Here is a 15,604-nt window from a genome sequence, read left to right on the forward strand (position 1 = left end):
TTCTTAGCTTTAGAGTTTAAGTGTAGAAGAGAACAAACATTGGGAAACTACCCAACATCTTTTCAAAGGCTCTAGCTGTGCAAATTCACCCACACGCCTGTACTTGCAGTATGTTTTTGTTGGCAGAGGAAGGCATTAGGAAAGAAGAGAAATACGGTTTCATGTCTTGAATAAAATTCTTAGTTCTTTGAAATAAGATTTTGGGGAAGAAGAAATAAAAGCGGAGTTTGGTTTGTGCCCTTCTGATCCATGTCTACAACTGGAGTTTGCAGTGGAGAATTGGAGATAGTTGCGTTTGGATTCCTGTTACACTGGGCACTCTCATCTTCTGTTTCCAATGAAACAGAAGACTGGTAGGTCTTCTAGGAAACTGCAGGATTTCAGAGATTCTCCCCACCACAAGACAAGCAATTGACACATTACCCTCTCCAGCTTGGCCATTTTCCAAACCTTGCAGAATTTTTTTTTTTCCTAGTTTTGCCTCTGTTGTGCACAGACACACAAACATACACATACTGAAAACCCAAAGAATGCATCATTCTTTGTTTTTCCATTCATATCCTAAATGGACATCCGTGAAAAAAGTTATGTATCCATGTACATAACATACTTCCACTTCTTTAGGAAGAAAATATTAAATTACCCTTAACAAAAAATTCATTTGATAAGAACAATTAGCTTTAAGAAATGTCAAAGCATAGGTACTGGCTAGTGTTTTCCTCTCTTGGAAGCTGTGCTAAAGGATTAACAAGCTACACAGCCATGCATAGCAAACACCTCTTTTTCACTGGCTTAGGTATAAGATTAATGCAAAGCTGTATTCCTTCCATATTCTTCAAAAGTCTCGAATCATTCACATCTTAGAAGCAAAGCAAAATTTTTCCTGCTTTCCTTCAATAAATATCCAGCCTGTAGACTCAGTCGGGATACTGGTCATGCAGATAACTACATATTTGCTCCTGAGCTGTCTTTGTTCCATATATTACATTTTCCATTGTATTTGATTACTACCTTAAACATCATCTCCTTCCCAAAGCCTGAGGAATCGCTTCATCATTGCCTCCAAAAAGGCATGATATTAAAATACATATATATAATATATATATTAACATATAATATATATTATATAGAGATATATATAGTATTTATATATATAAAAAATATTATATAAAAAGTAAAACAAAAAAAAAAAATAGGTACACTTTTTACATGAACTGCATTTTCATTTTTTTCCTTCCAGAAATATATACCCAGTTCTCAGGATGAAAAGAGTATAAAAGAAGGAAAAAACCTCTCCTGACTGAGACTATTCACACATGTTAACATATTGCTGGAAGTTATTTAGATACTGTGGTGACAGCTGAATTAACAGTACCTGTAGAATACAAAATAGTAAAAAGAATATATTCACTGACAAGAACCTTATTTGTCACTCCTTTGCTATCTTTGTACATACCATTCTTGGTTATTTCTCAAACTGATGGAATGTCTACAGAAGTTGTTAAGCTGATACCCAAGGGAACCTCCTTTCACCCACGGAAGAACTGCAAAAACTATTGAGAAGTTCCCATCCCCCCAGGGCTCTACGTACTTTGATCAGCAGTGGAGATGACATGTCTTTGCAATCATTCTAGTCCTCTTGAGACTACCCTCTGGGCAGCTAATTTGGAGGTGGCATGTCTACAACCACAGGCTAACCTATGGATCCTGCAAGTACTTCCAAGCTCTGAGGTTAAGCATTCCAGTTGTTCCAGTACACAGCTGGGTGCACCATCCCACCTTATGTCTCGACTTCCATGCAAGGTTTTCTTGAATATGAATAATGAAGACTTTGTGGAGTGAACTGCAAAATGTATCCACTCCAAATATTGCCAGAGACACTGCAATGATATTGCCAGATTCAATTCACAGAAACCACCTCACTAATCTGTAAGCAACACTGACTTTCAGATGGGGGCTTAAAGATTCTGTATCCTGTTAACAAGGCCTCAATCCATCCTCTTGCTTATTAAATCTAATTAATATTGAATTATATCAAATTTAAAAGGCTATGCTGTGATTAATTTCACTAGTAGTTCTTCAGATTTCTAAAATGAAAAACAATTAGCAGTTGCTATAAAAGCTTACTTGTGGGTCTTGGCAAATTGATGCCATGTGCACATATGAAATGTTAACCATATTAATGATATTGCTTTATGTTAATAGTAATAATGAAAGAGCAGAGAAGGAAACGAAACTCAAGTATCTTGAGTCCCAAGGCAGTACAAAGAGTGCCTCTCACTTTCAGGGTTTTGCTTATGCAGGCAGAAAAATCTTTTACATACTGCAGAGCTCCTCAGCCCTGCCAGCCAGAGCAGAGAGCCACAGCCATTACACTACATGGTTGTCACAGCTCATTTAAGCACTCTGATCACTCATGGCCTGCTAGGCTCAACGTTGCCCCAACGCACAGGTGACAGACATCTGTCTATATCACCAGTTTCACGAGCACAGATCTCTTGGCAACGGCAGGAGAAGTTCACAAAAAAAACATTCAGAAGGAAAGCGTCAGAGGCATTGACAAATGGCTGCGCCGTTTTGACAGCGGTCGACAAGGTCACACATGCAAGTGAAGCTTTGTTGTGAGCAAACTGCAAAAGCCTGCTATGGTCAGGGGCTCTCAAATGAAAAGTCAGGCAAATGAACCATCGACCCTTATTTGTCTTGAAGAAACATAAATCTTTTCAGCTATTGTGGGGGTCAGTGCATAGAGACAGGTTCAAGCTTCCAGACTGAGATGCAGATCTGGATTACAACTTAGAATCATCTCTTTTTTCCTACTGAAAAAAATGCCTTTTCAGGCTTGTTCAGGAGTGTGGAGCTGGGCTTATCTCTATTGCACAGGCCTCACAATGCATGAAAATGCTTGTCTGAAGCACACTGGAAAAACCACAAACCATGTGTCAGAAAGATTACAACTGACCATGCATTAATTGCCTCGCGGCAAAGAAAACATGAAGGTTCAGAGGTTATGTTTTCAGGGAAGCAATCCTAAACTGATTATGAGTGTTTTTACTGTACAGAGGCCTTCTGAGGCAGTACTGCAAATAAAATTCAATACAAGCAACAAGACACTGACATCCTAAACATTTTTCCTGGGTGTGCAAAAGATGAGAGACTTTTCCCTTCTTTCTTGTACACACAAGTGAAAAGCATGCACTCCTCCCTTAAGCACTGTCTCAGTTGTTGCATAAGGATTATTTGTACCAATTGCAGTTAAATTCCTTCAACACAGGCTTACTTTGGACTGTTGCCAAGGCTTTAATGGAAGAAGCTTCACTAACGCAGCCATAAAAAAATCATTTCATTTGTGCTAAGATGTACCCTGAACCCGAGCTTGCGTACCTGGCTTGACTCTGCACTGCCAGTTGACTCTTGGGCGTCAGACCTCAGTTGTTACAATCTTATAGTGCATTCCCACACTCACCCAGGGATTTTCTGATCTTTCTATCTATTCACTTTCTGTATGTTTCTATCTTCCTGGTGAACTACATTCACATAGTTGGCAACTGACCTAGAAGAGAACAAACATGTAATCAAGGAATTATTATGGGAACAATGAATACAGTCAAGTCAAGGGATGATATCTCCATTGTTGGCTCCCATCCCAAGTTGGGCAGCCATCCAATACATCCCTGCTAGATGAAACTTATAGGTGGACAACACCCCACTACAAGCTTTTCTGCTCATGTATATCATGCTAAGAGTATAGAGGCACAGGCTAAAAGCAAGCAAGCCAGTATGGGGAAACTTGGATGCAACAGAAACTCCCGTCAGGGGAGAAGACAATACAATTCTAACTCCTTGGGCCATGGGAAGGAACCATAGTGCAGTGAGAAGGAAGGAGATGGGAAAGAGTTGCTCAAGACAAAACCAGAACTACTAACAGGCAGCTCAAGGCTTAGATCTTTGTGATAGCATTTTTCTGAAGTGCTCCTTGTGCCGTGACTAGGACCAGACAACAAGGAGAAGTCCTGTTGAGTTAGTTCAAGGCATAGCTCAGGAAACAGTAATGGACAGAGTGGGTTTAATTTATTATGACTTGGGAAAGCTTGGGATAGATGGAGCCTATAAGGAAAGAAATGTCTCTGTACAAAACAAGAGAAAACTTCTGTTCACATTTGAAATTAAAAACAATACAGAAGAGTTTTTAAAGTTAAGACTTCCAAAAAGCCAACAGCTGTGAAGGAAAATAACATGATGCAACAGATATTCAAGGGATTAAGTCATTAAACTAGAGATTATATTTTCAAATAAAGTTTAACATAAAATTTGATAAAATTCTAACAGGAAATACTGAATTACAATGTCAGCAAATAAAACTTCTGTTATGGTAGGTCTATAAATACAGGTGACCAGCTCAGGATCATCCTTCCAAATACTTTGCAAGAACCTAAAAATAAGGTGGTGGACTGAAATGCTTGGCTGTATGTGATAATAATGATATCTCAAAAATTTGGTGAAAAGTATAATCGGTGGTGCACGATAATACTGAAGGTGAACTAACGATATAGGAATGACATAGTAGTGACATCTGTGAAGGAGTATTTACATGTTAAAGAAAGCTGAGTGTCAAATAGGACACACATTAACAATGTCAATAAGAAGCACTGAATCCATACAGACTGAATTTTCCATGCCCAAATTGAAAAGGAATATTATTATTACATTCTTAATCATCCAGAGGAATGCGAAAAAGACTGCAAGTGCAGAAGACTAATAATGGAGGGGTTTTATCGCCATACATGCTGGGTAAATGTCACAATGGAGCATAAGAAACAATTTTACACCATTTAAACTACATTTTCTTGGAACAACTGATGTCCAGAAGAGGAGAAGCAATGCTTGATTGTTTCCTGAATACACTATTGGATTTGGATCAAAATGATACTGACATAGTGACCATGATAATTTAAATTCAACATATTTTTAGGAGACAAGTCAAAAACAGTCACTGAAAGAATACATAATCCAAAAAGGGACAACTATAAAATAATAGAGAAACTTATTAGAAGATTAAAAGATGAAGACATTTTCAGAGAGTACAAACAGAGCAGAAGTACAAGTTCAGACTAAATATAAACAATCTTTAAAAAAAAATTTAGAACAACAAATTAAAACTGACACCATTAAACAGTAAATTACAAAGGTTAGAAGCAAAAAAAAGGCAATCTCAAAAAGGGCAAGTCACATCCATGCCAAAACCCACCATTCAGTCTTGGCATGTTAGAAGTATAGAACATGACAGAAGAGCAGCAGCCTGCTAATGGCTAATAACATCTTTCTCAAATGCATGAGAAGTAGGAGGCTTATGGGTCCTGGGCTCTGTGAGGCTGATGAATGATGGGACTGTAACAGAGCACACTTGTAGGGGTACAGATGAATTAACTCTTTGCACTGGTGTTCACTATGGAGGAATTTAGTAAGGTTTCTTCACCCACGCAGTGCTTTGCAGGGACAACTTGGAGGAGTTGTCTTAAACTGAAGATCTGGTAGTAAAGGTTTTAGAACGAATCAGTAGAAGTAGTAGTGAAAAATGCTCAAAAAACAGATATCCCTGAAGAGTTCTAAAGGAATTCAAATACAGAGTTGCTGACCTATTAACTGGGAGATGTAAACCCTCACTTAAATCAGATGTATTATCTGAAGAATGGAGGACAGGAAATCTGATGACAATTTCTTGAAAGATTTCCAGGAGTAAGACCAATAAATCTAACTTCCTCCCAGGGAATCAGCAAAAACTATAATAGAAACAGAACACCCTTCAAACCACATGTAATCCAGTCCTCTGAGGCTTGGGTTGTGACACCTTTGAGGATCTACAGGGACAGGACCCACACTATTTCATATTCTAGAGTATACATAGCATATTCTAACATAAGTGAACAATTTTCTGATCCAAAATAAAATTTTAAAATTTAATTGCTTAGTCAGTGTGGTCTAGATCACCAAAACCAACCAAACAAACAAACAAAAAACCACCAAAAAACCAACCTTCTTAAACACTTGATTGATGAAGTACAGTAAATAGTAAAAATAACTGATAATCCATGTACTTAAATGGATTATGTAGTGCCAAGGAAGATACATTGATCATACATGATCAGCTGCCATAGTTTACAGTCCCATGCCATGTTTCATGTCGTCACTTTTTGCTACATTCCCATTTACTCTGCCTTAGCTTGTTCTTCTCCTTCCTCTGACTGATTTTTCCATTTACCACCTATCATTTATCTCAAGCTACTGTGCTGACAACCTGTTTTCTGGCCTATGCCATTCCCTGTAATGTCTAATGATTTTCCCATTCTTGCTGCTCAGCTAGTTTTCAGTATGTTTTCTCAACTAAATACAAAGGTCTTCATATATTTTTGGTATTCCTTTGTTCAACTTCTTGCCTCATCAGTGTTTAAACCTGTAGAGCACTCCCCGTATTAACCATAGCTCTAGTTTAACCTTGTGACAGCAAGATATTTTCCCATGACTACTCAAAACTGATTTTGTCTGATGAATTCTAGCTCTGATCTTACTATTTCATCAATAATCATTTAGCATAAGAGTTTTCAAAGATTTAACATAGCACATTGCATTTCATCTTGCTTTTTGTATGCCTTTAGTTTCCTGAGTTTCAATGTTCATTCAAATTCCGGGGTTGTGGAGAGCACTGATCATATGTTAAAGCTCTTTTTCTCTGAAATGACCGTGACCTAATCAATTTAAAGATGATGTGCCAATTTACTACAAAACAAAAAGAAAACAGCATTGAACACATTTTTTGATGTTTAACACTACCCTGTGGTAGAATTAATGTATAAAATTGTTAAACAATTATTACCTTAATGAAAGATTGAAACTTATATATAAGTTTCTAGAATCATTCATATAGTTTATGAGCAATCCAACCATGCCAGAACAAGTGCAAAGCCAACCAACATATTGCTGTAGCTACTGTAATTAGAACACAGCAGCATTATCTAAAGTCATGGACCCATACTCATCTGCAGATGTGTTGAAATGATGCTTCTGAAACTAAACAATAACTATGTGTCAGACTACCTAGAAAGACAGAATCTGCAAAGGACAAGAGACAAGTGCACTAATTAGGTACAACATAGTACGTACAGTTGACTCATCATGTCATTGCAGCAGATGACAAATCTGAAAGCAAGATTTAGCCTGTAAGGTAAATGAAACAAACAGGCTAAGATTATTTCAGAAGTTGAAGATTATGGCCGCCAACTTTCTCTTGATTTTTAATTACATATCGTATCCTGAGGTCTCTACCTCATACATGACAATCTCTATATGGACATGGAAGAGAACGTTTTTTTTTTAAACAACTGTTAAATGTTAAAATCAATCTCAAGGGCTCATTAATATCCAAAATATAACAATTTGGCAGTGATGTTCAGTACTTTTTTCCAGAGAAACCCATGGTAAAACTCCCATTGATAGTAAGACTTTAAATGCATGAATATTCTCAGACAGTGGATTCTAATAAAAAATTGAGTCAAACTTCTCAGCCTAAAGATGACTGAGAAGAACACAGAAATAGATTTCAAGAATATAAAAAGTTTTTGCAAAGGGAAAAATAACAATATTCATCAAGAAAAGGATAATAAGGAATTTAAACTGGACTTTAAAGTGAGAAAGCTCATCTTGGACAACAAGAAAGACTTCCTACTGTTAACAATTGTGGAATAGTGGGCTAGGGCACCTGGAGAGATTTTCAAGTCTTAAAATATGAGCTGTTTCTTAGTCACATGACTGCCCCAGGGGTTTTGACAGAGTCCAGAATAATTGCAAATATCTTACAGCAACAGTCAGCAGGAGCTCAGTAACCCCAGATGGCAGCAGCCTGAGTCTTCCTGCCTTCTGAGTGAGAACAGAGCATTACTGCTGGCTGTCAAGCTTCTGCACTAGTTGGTGAATTACCAACACCAGTTCAACTAGAGCAAGAGAGTGAATACAAATTGAGAAGTTAAACAGGTCTAACTGATCCTACCTTGAGGCAAAAGAATCAATCCCAAAATCCTTTCCAGACGTATTTTCTAAAGATCCTATTGGCCTAGGGAAAGAAAGAAAGAAAGGAAAATACATCTTGCACCAGTTGCACTAGCAAACGCATTACAGGATATAATTGTATTTCATTGCTTTTATGTACATGGATATTGTTAAAGCTATTCCTTTCCAGATACTTTAAACTAAAAGAGATTAGGGACTCCTATTCCACATTAAGGAGTGCCCACACATGCAAGTAATCCAGCAGTGTTCTTCCAAAATAATTCTATGTACATAGAAACCCTTACTTAAAACGAGCAGTGTGAGTGTCTGAAAAAAACTTAAACACTGATTAAACATTACATGAAATGTCTTGAGAAATGGCTTCATGGGTTAAAGAATAAAAAAGAGACTACAGATGCTTCTATTTTACCATTCCTGTGGAAGCTTTTCTCTCCTCTCTATCTTACTCTGCTTTTTTAAGTGACAAGCATTCACTAATCAAATGTGAAGACATCCAGCTACAATTCAGACATCCCATAACTAAAGAAAAACAATTTAGGGGCATGTTAGTGAGATAGTTCCATCTCAGTCCAACACTTTTGTTATGAAAAGGATGTCTAGCACTTCCTATAGGAATAAACAGGAAGAAAAAGAAAAGGATCCAGAGAAGATCTGCACTGAGAGACAGAAAAAAGTGCTGTGGAACCTGTTAGATGGCAGTGAGAATAAAAAGTTGGCATGATAATTTAAAAAAAAAAAAAATTGTCATTATCAATAGTAGTCTTCTTGAGGTTTCTTCTGTTCTTTGCATATACAAACAAGACTACCAAAACTAGGATAGCGTCTGAACTGGCTAACCTTTCATACCATTTTATATTAACCAAGAACATCATTTGTCTAAAATTTTGGGAGAATACCAACTGCTGAGATCAAGAATGGATCCTTCAGAACTTTATGTTTAAACTCCTTTATTTTGTTGCAGGTTTTCAAGGGTTTGGTTTTTTGCTACCACATTCAAAAATTTACCTGGATAATAGTCATGGCCATTTGCCATCACTGCTCTCAGAAAGTTCTCTTAATTTTAGGCACCTCTTTACTGGACTCCAACACTCTCAGTCTATTTGCTTCAATAATATTCAGTTCTCCTGCATTCCCTGACCTGATGCCTTCTTAATGCGAGACAAGTATTGCTAACATCTCATCCTGCACTTTATGACCTATGTGCTTAGATAAAGATTGTCATGCGGTTCCTCCATTAGGATTTCCTCTTGAGTTTGTTGTCTCCCTATAACTGCCCCTAGCATTTTTATCATGTATATAGAGTTTAAAAGTATGTGGTCATGCAAATGTCTATTCCAGTAATTGCCTATTGGCCTTAAGCCTGGATTGAATTCCATTCATAAAGCAAGGTGTAAGTCCCTTAAATCATTAATGTTACAGCATGACTGCCAAATCTGTGTCATTTCTGAGAATGGAAACACATGAAACTCCAAATTAGTTTTCCAGCTACTCTCAGCAGCAGATTGAAGATTTTGAGCCATTTAAAATAATTCCTTTAAGAATGTTTCCTTTACATTATTTTTTTTTTTCCCCTCAGATCACTCTAATTTAATCAACAGTCACCTAATTTACCGCATGAGTTAGCTTCGCATATAAATATTAACATAGGGGAATCTGAAAGGGCTACAGAACCTTAAAGTGATTCAAGGCACATTTTTTTCCTGTAGGGATACTAGTCCTTCCAGCATTCAAGGAAGGACTAGTGGGTGGATAACTGAAGCCCAAGAGTGGAGTTTGGCTGTGACTGGAGGCAGAAGAGGCCTCAGAAAAAGACCTTGTTCAGGTCTGCTGTTCTGGCCTCTGATTCTCCCGGGTAGCTCCTGCTGAGATAGGTAAAAGCAAATGCTCTTTGTCCACCACCCTCGAGGATAGGAATGCTTTCTTTTTTTCTTGGTGTCTGAACAACAGAAAATCCTTCTTTTGTCACTTCCAAATCAAACATTCAGCTTCAATGCACCACTAGCATTTCTGCTCTCACAGCGTGTGTACAGCATAACGATGCTTTCTCTGCAAATCAGACACAGCTGTAGTGTAGCTGGACTGACAGGTTCACACTCTGAGAAGTTGCCATGATTTCTATATAAGCTTTCAAAACAAGGTTGATGAATAGATTGATAGCATGAAACTAGGGTGGGAGCCTGAAACAAAGCCCAAAGGTAAAACATAGCAGAGCTTCTAGAGAAGACACCCTGACACTGAAACAGGGGACAGGAGAGGAAGTGTCAGTCTTTCTATCAGTGTTCAAAACTACTGGCAGGCAAGTGGTAGTGTAACTGGCAACTGGTCATCTATTGGCAATATGAGGCTAATTAAAGTAAAATGTGGAGGTATGCACACTTTGGGCCAAAAGGTCCTGGCTGTTACTTTAGCGTAATGTAAATATATAAAACTGGTTTTAAAAGTGTCACTGTCAAACAAGAGGAAAGTTCCTTTGAAATGCTGAAGTCCATCAATATCTTACAACTTGGAAACAGCCCTGCCCTTTATTCCTCAAGGTGGGAAAGAGATGGTTTGCGAAGAAGGCTCTACAGAGCACGTGGCTTTCACTGTGTCATGGAGCCCTTGTAAGAGATCTGAGCAGCCAGCCCACTTTTGGTGAAAACGATTACGAGCTCACTACAACAGACCGTGTTAGAGAGCAACAGAAACAAAATACAAAATAGAAGGGGGAAACAGAGTAGGAGGTGTTTAAGAGCCACTGCAAAAAGGAAGAAAAGACCACAGGCAGGAGTCAAATATATAAACAGTCAATTATTAGTGAGTTCAAAGAAATTGTTCCTCACTGATAGATACGATATATCAAAATCTGCCATCAGAACTGATGCAAAGCAGCCCACTTTTTGGTAAATCAAGGACTGAATGTATATAAAATTCTACTTGTGTAAAGATTAATTGTCCACTGCATCTCTGTTCCTGATTGCTTTTTAGGCACATTGTCCAATGCAGACAGATAACCTTGCATTTCAGGTTTCACCCCTTCTTACCAGAATAATTTTTCAAAATTCTTTATCAACATGGAATTAGGTCCTGGGTTTGGGATTTTTTCTGAAGTGTTTGGGGATGTTACCAGTGTTGGGAACATGACAGTATTTCATACAAGGGTCAGAGAAAGACTTGGGAAAATTAGATTCCTTTGCTTAACAGAAATCTCAGAACAGACAAACTATCAGAAACCCTAGGAAATTATAAAGTACAAATGATTCTCCCTATATGATTTTCAGCCACACTCAAGCTCCAGTTAGGATCATCACTTTCTTCTTGAAGCAACACTGATTTCAAAGAAGTTCTTATCTAGGTGATTGACGCAAGCAAATACAGCTTCAGGTCAGAGACCAAAAACAGAGTAGCAAAGCAACTAGCCAATTCTCTTGATTCTCTGTGAAGCCCCACATCCATCCGCTCATGTAGACAAAGAGTGCTATATCCAAGGCTGTCGGCAGACCACATTTTACAAACGTTACCTCCACTTAAGTTGTATTTGTATCTGGTATTCCTGTAGTAATTATCCTTCTGGCTGTGCTTTAAAATACTTAATTCAATTAGACAGATGAAGACATCAGGGGTTGTATAAATACATTCTGCAAAAGAAGTGTGCTAGAAGACTTCTACATCTTTGGATATGGTTTTGGCAGATGTCCTGATTGCAAACACAATCTCTTTAATGTTCAAATTATGTTCCCTTAATAGTGTTTCCCCTCAGTACATTGGCTGTAATTTACGAGCTGTAGATCTACAAATCTAGTTTGTGCCTGCTACTGTAGGTATTATTGCTCCATTAATACCTATTAAGTCTCTAAAATATATTAAAATTCACATTCAACACATTTTTTCATGGAATGTTTCAAGCTAATGCAAAAAAGTCTAACAGTCAGGAAGCAAATTACACTGGCTGGAATCAAAAAGGAATCTGAGTGTGTTTAAAAGACATTATTACACTTGCACCTGAGGGACAGGCTAATAAGCTAACAGGAATTTATAGAAAGCCATCACGTAAGAAGACATTGCTATCAGTACTAGCAAGTAAAATAAAGTCCAAAACAATTGGAGGGTTAGCATTTGTGTACCTAACTTACATTTCTAGAAGGCATAAATAAAATCTCATGCCTCACTGAGTGCTAAGAAAACTTATTTATGTCCCTAAATTCTGTGAATACAACCCCCGACATTTTAGTGAGTATGACTGTCAGCAGGGTTTTGAGTCCATCTGATGGTACTTTGGAACACCTGCAGCTTTCTAACTAACAGAAAACAAAATAAGCATCTTTTGAATCAGCAACATATCTACTATAAGTAAGAAGTGAACAAATAAACAACATCCCAAACATTTAGAAAGAAGAATTACACAGAAAGATTTTTACTACACAGACTTGAAAATTAATGATGGTATAAAGAGCTTGAGTGGACAAAGTACAGCCAAACAAGGAGGGAAAGGTGTGTGTGTGAGAGGAAGGCAGTATGCTGCAGTAGTTGTGAATTTCCAAGATAAGAGATTGAAACTACACAGAGATCAGATTTTACTTGCCTGTTTCATGCATCATGTAAAAAATATGGTTTCACTGAATAATAAGAATTAAATAATACCTGACATGAAATTTCTAACTTCTGATCCCAAGTATACACAGAGACTGATCAAGTAACATACAATTGATCAAGAAAAAGAGTCAGGGAGCGCTGTGTACCAATGGGTGACACTTTCCAAGCAGCACAGCTGGAAGACAGGAAGCCTGCACTCTGTGTGCATTCCAACATTCGCTGCGGAGAGCATATTTCTACAGGATCACTAGAGCTGAATGTTTCCAAAGGCCCCTAATGCCATCTCTGAGATTCTAAGAAATACACAAAAAAAGAAAAAAACCAATGAAGTCATGAAAGCAAGACAAATGGAAACAGTACAAATACAAAAGCTGTTATTAATATATCGAAAATATTGTCTTCAATACAGAGATACAGCTTAATTTGCCATACTTCCCCCATCTAATAAATAAAGTTAAGGAAAAAAAGATTTAATAACTATTGCAAGGAAGTCCTATATAAATAGCACATTTCATGACTCATAGAAATTTTTCCTTCCCTGCAGGAATTCCTTGATCCCCAGATTCTAGAGCAATGTATCCCAATCTTCTGTGTGTGACCTCCATGCCAGATGCACCAGTGCAAAGGCCACAGTGTTCAGAAAATGCATGAAGGAGACAAATAGTCTCATTGTTGGAAACAATGTTGCCCTCCTTATAGTAAGTATTTAGTGAGTATGGGAAGTCTCATGTCTCAACAAATTAAATTGTAGAGAGGTAGCCTGATCAGGTATTCAAAATGTTCCAACAACGTATAGTGATTTCAGCAAAACAGTGCTGATTACACTTTGCATTTAGTGGACCTTTTCAATAGCTGTCCAACAATTCTGCTCTGTCAATTAGACTCAGTTTCACCTAGTGAAATCTGATAACAACATGAGCTTCCCATTGGAAAAAGAGGTTTGTACCCACCGATTGCCACCAGCATGTCTCTCAGCAGTCACTTCTTACTGAGAACAGGGCTATGAGAAAAAAGTTTGTTGTCGATTAACCTGCTCAGGAACACAGTTTTGATTGTCCATTACTCCTTCATGTCAGGAACAACTATTTCCATCCATTCTATAATTATTTTTCAAAATAAAAAGAAAATCACTATTACTGCATCATCATTTAATAATGAACTCCCAGGAAAAACACTTTCTGAAAGAGAGTGGGCAAGTCACTCAAGGCAAAGCTCTAATCGATGGCCAGGCTTCCTTATTCAGAGAGGGTATTTCAAACTGTATGTAAAGGAACACGGGAAATGTCTGTCTCAGAAAAGGGAAGATGACAAATAGACCAAAACTAATCTAAGCCTCACTAAAGATATCTTTAAAAATAGCTGTCTGCAGTTACGGAATGCTATTTATTTAATGTCTACTTTCTGCAATATAAACCTAATTGCAGAAATGATCCATTCAGCACAACATAATTTAAGACTAACAGATTGCATTGTAGAGCTTTACAAAAGTCTCTGGGGTTTATTGTGCTGCTGCTGGCTCCTACAGGTCTTCAGAAGAGGACCATTCATAGCAACACTGTTAACAGGTGAAAAATTGGTCAGTCCTGCTTCTGCTTGGCACACTGCTGTCTCCAGTTTATTTTCATTGGCTGCATTTGGACTACAAATGAATCGCAACAGATACAAGATACATATCCCTTCAGGCATATATTGTGTCATCGGCTATGGGCCACAGCATCAGACCCACTACATCAAACTGACATGTTCTGCCAATGTTCATCGTCTTGTATAATTCCATTGTATCATGACCTGTCTGAGAAAAGGTAAAGAATTAATCGTCATGATCAAGCTAAAGTAATACAAACCTTTGATTCCAGATACTGTTAATTAAAACAAAATTTTAAAAACCCTTGTAAATGCAGTCAATAAACATTGGTTCAATGACTGTATTTATTGTTTCAATTTTGTCTTTATGTATTTGTAGAACATATATATTACACTGTGGAAGAAACTCAGAAAGGTAGTCTATGGGACAACGCCATCCCTATGTTGCCTGAGGAACAGGTAGAAAAGATGAGCAAATTATCTGACCTATCAACCTCCAATAATATATGCTTATAGACAACATGAGCCACATCTTTGGCAAAGAGACTAATTTTCTGTCTTGTACGGTGGATCTGCTGTTTTTGTCTTTTCCTTTTTATCCTACTGTGGCACTGTTTGCTGCTCTGAAAGACATCTATCTATCTGACTGCTTGTTCAGCCATATGGTCACACACTCAGCAACTACAATTCACCATTATGACAAACTCTGAAACATTATCTCTCTTAAATTAATATTGCTGATCACACATCAGCTAGACTGTACTGACCACACTTTAGCAACAAGGCCTTCTTTTCAGACACATGGGAATATTGCCACTGTGTTAATGACATACCTTTTGAGTGCATTAAGAGCAGCACACAGGCTACAGGAGCAAGAGTCAGTGAGTTTTGAAAAGTTCTAAAAGCTGTAATCATGTAGCTCTGTGATACAGCAGTTCCATTGCTAACAGCAGGCCATAAGCTTTGTACTGAATTTGCAAAGCTTCAGGCCTGAGGCTTGTCAGCCTTGCTCTGTCTGAAGATGTCTTGACCTGCCCGTAGCTGTGTTTTACTTGCTGTACCTGTGTTTGCAACTCCTCTGACCGACCAGTTGTGTACCTCTAATTTGTTTTACTTTTGTTTATCTTTGTATAGCACAACCATAGTTTTATATACATAGCAGTAAAAAGCAGTAACTCTGTGCAGAGTGAGATACTTATGACTCTAACATAATGATGTAGTATGAAGAGATAGAGGCCTGATCCAATAGCAGAGGCCCAAAGAAGTGGAGATGCAGGATGTGGTACAGAGGAGTACAGGTATGAGATGATAAGAGATGAGGCACAGACTTGGCACTGGTGACTATAAACAACTCAACCATGATCAGTAACAAAATGCAGACCTGGAC

Source organism: Gavia stellata, chromosome 6 (genome assembly GCF_030936135.1).
Source record: "Gavia stellata isolate bGavSte3 chromosome 6, bGavSte3.hap2, whole genome shotgun sequence".
Classification (NCBI taxonomy): domain Eukaryota; kingdom Metazoa; phylum Chordata; class Aves; order Gaviiformes; family Gaviidae; genus Gavia; species Gavia stellata.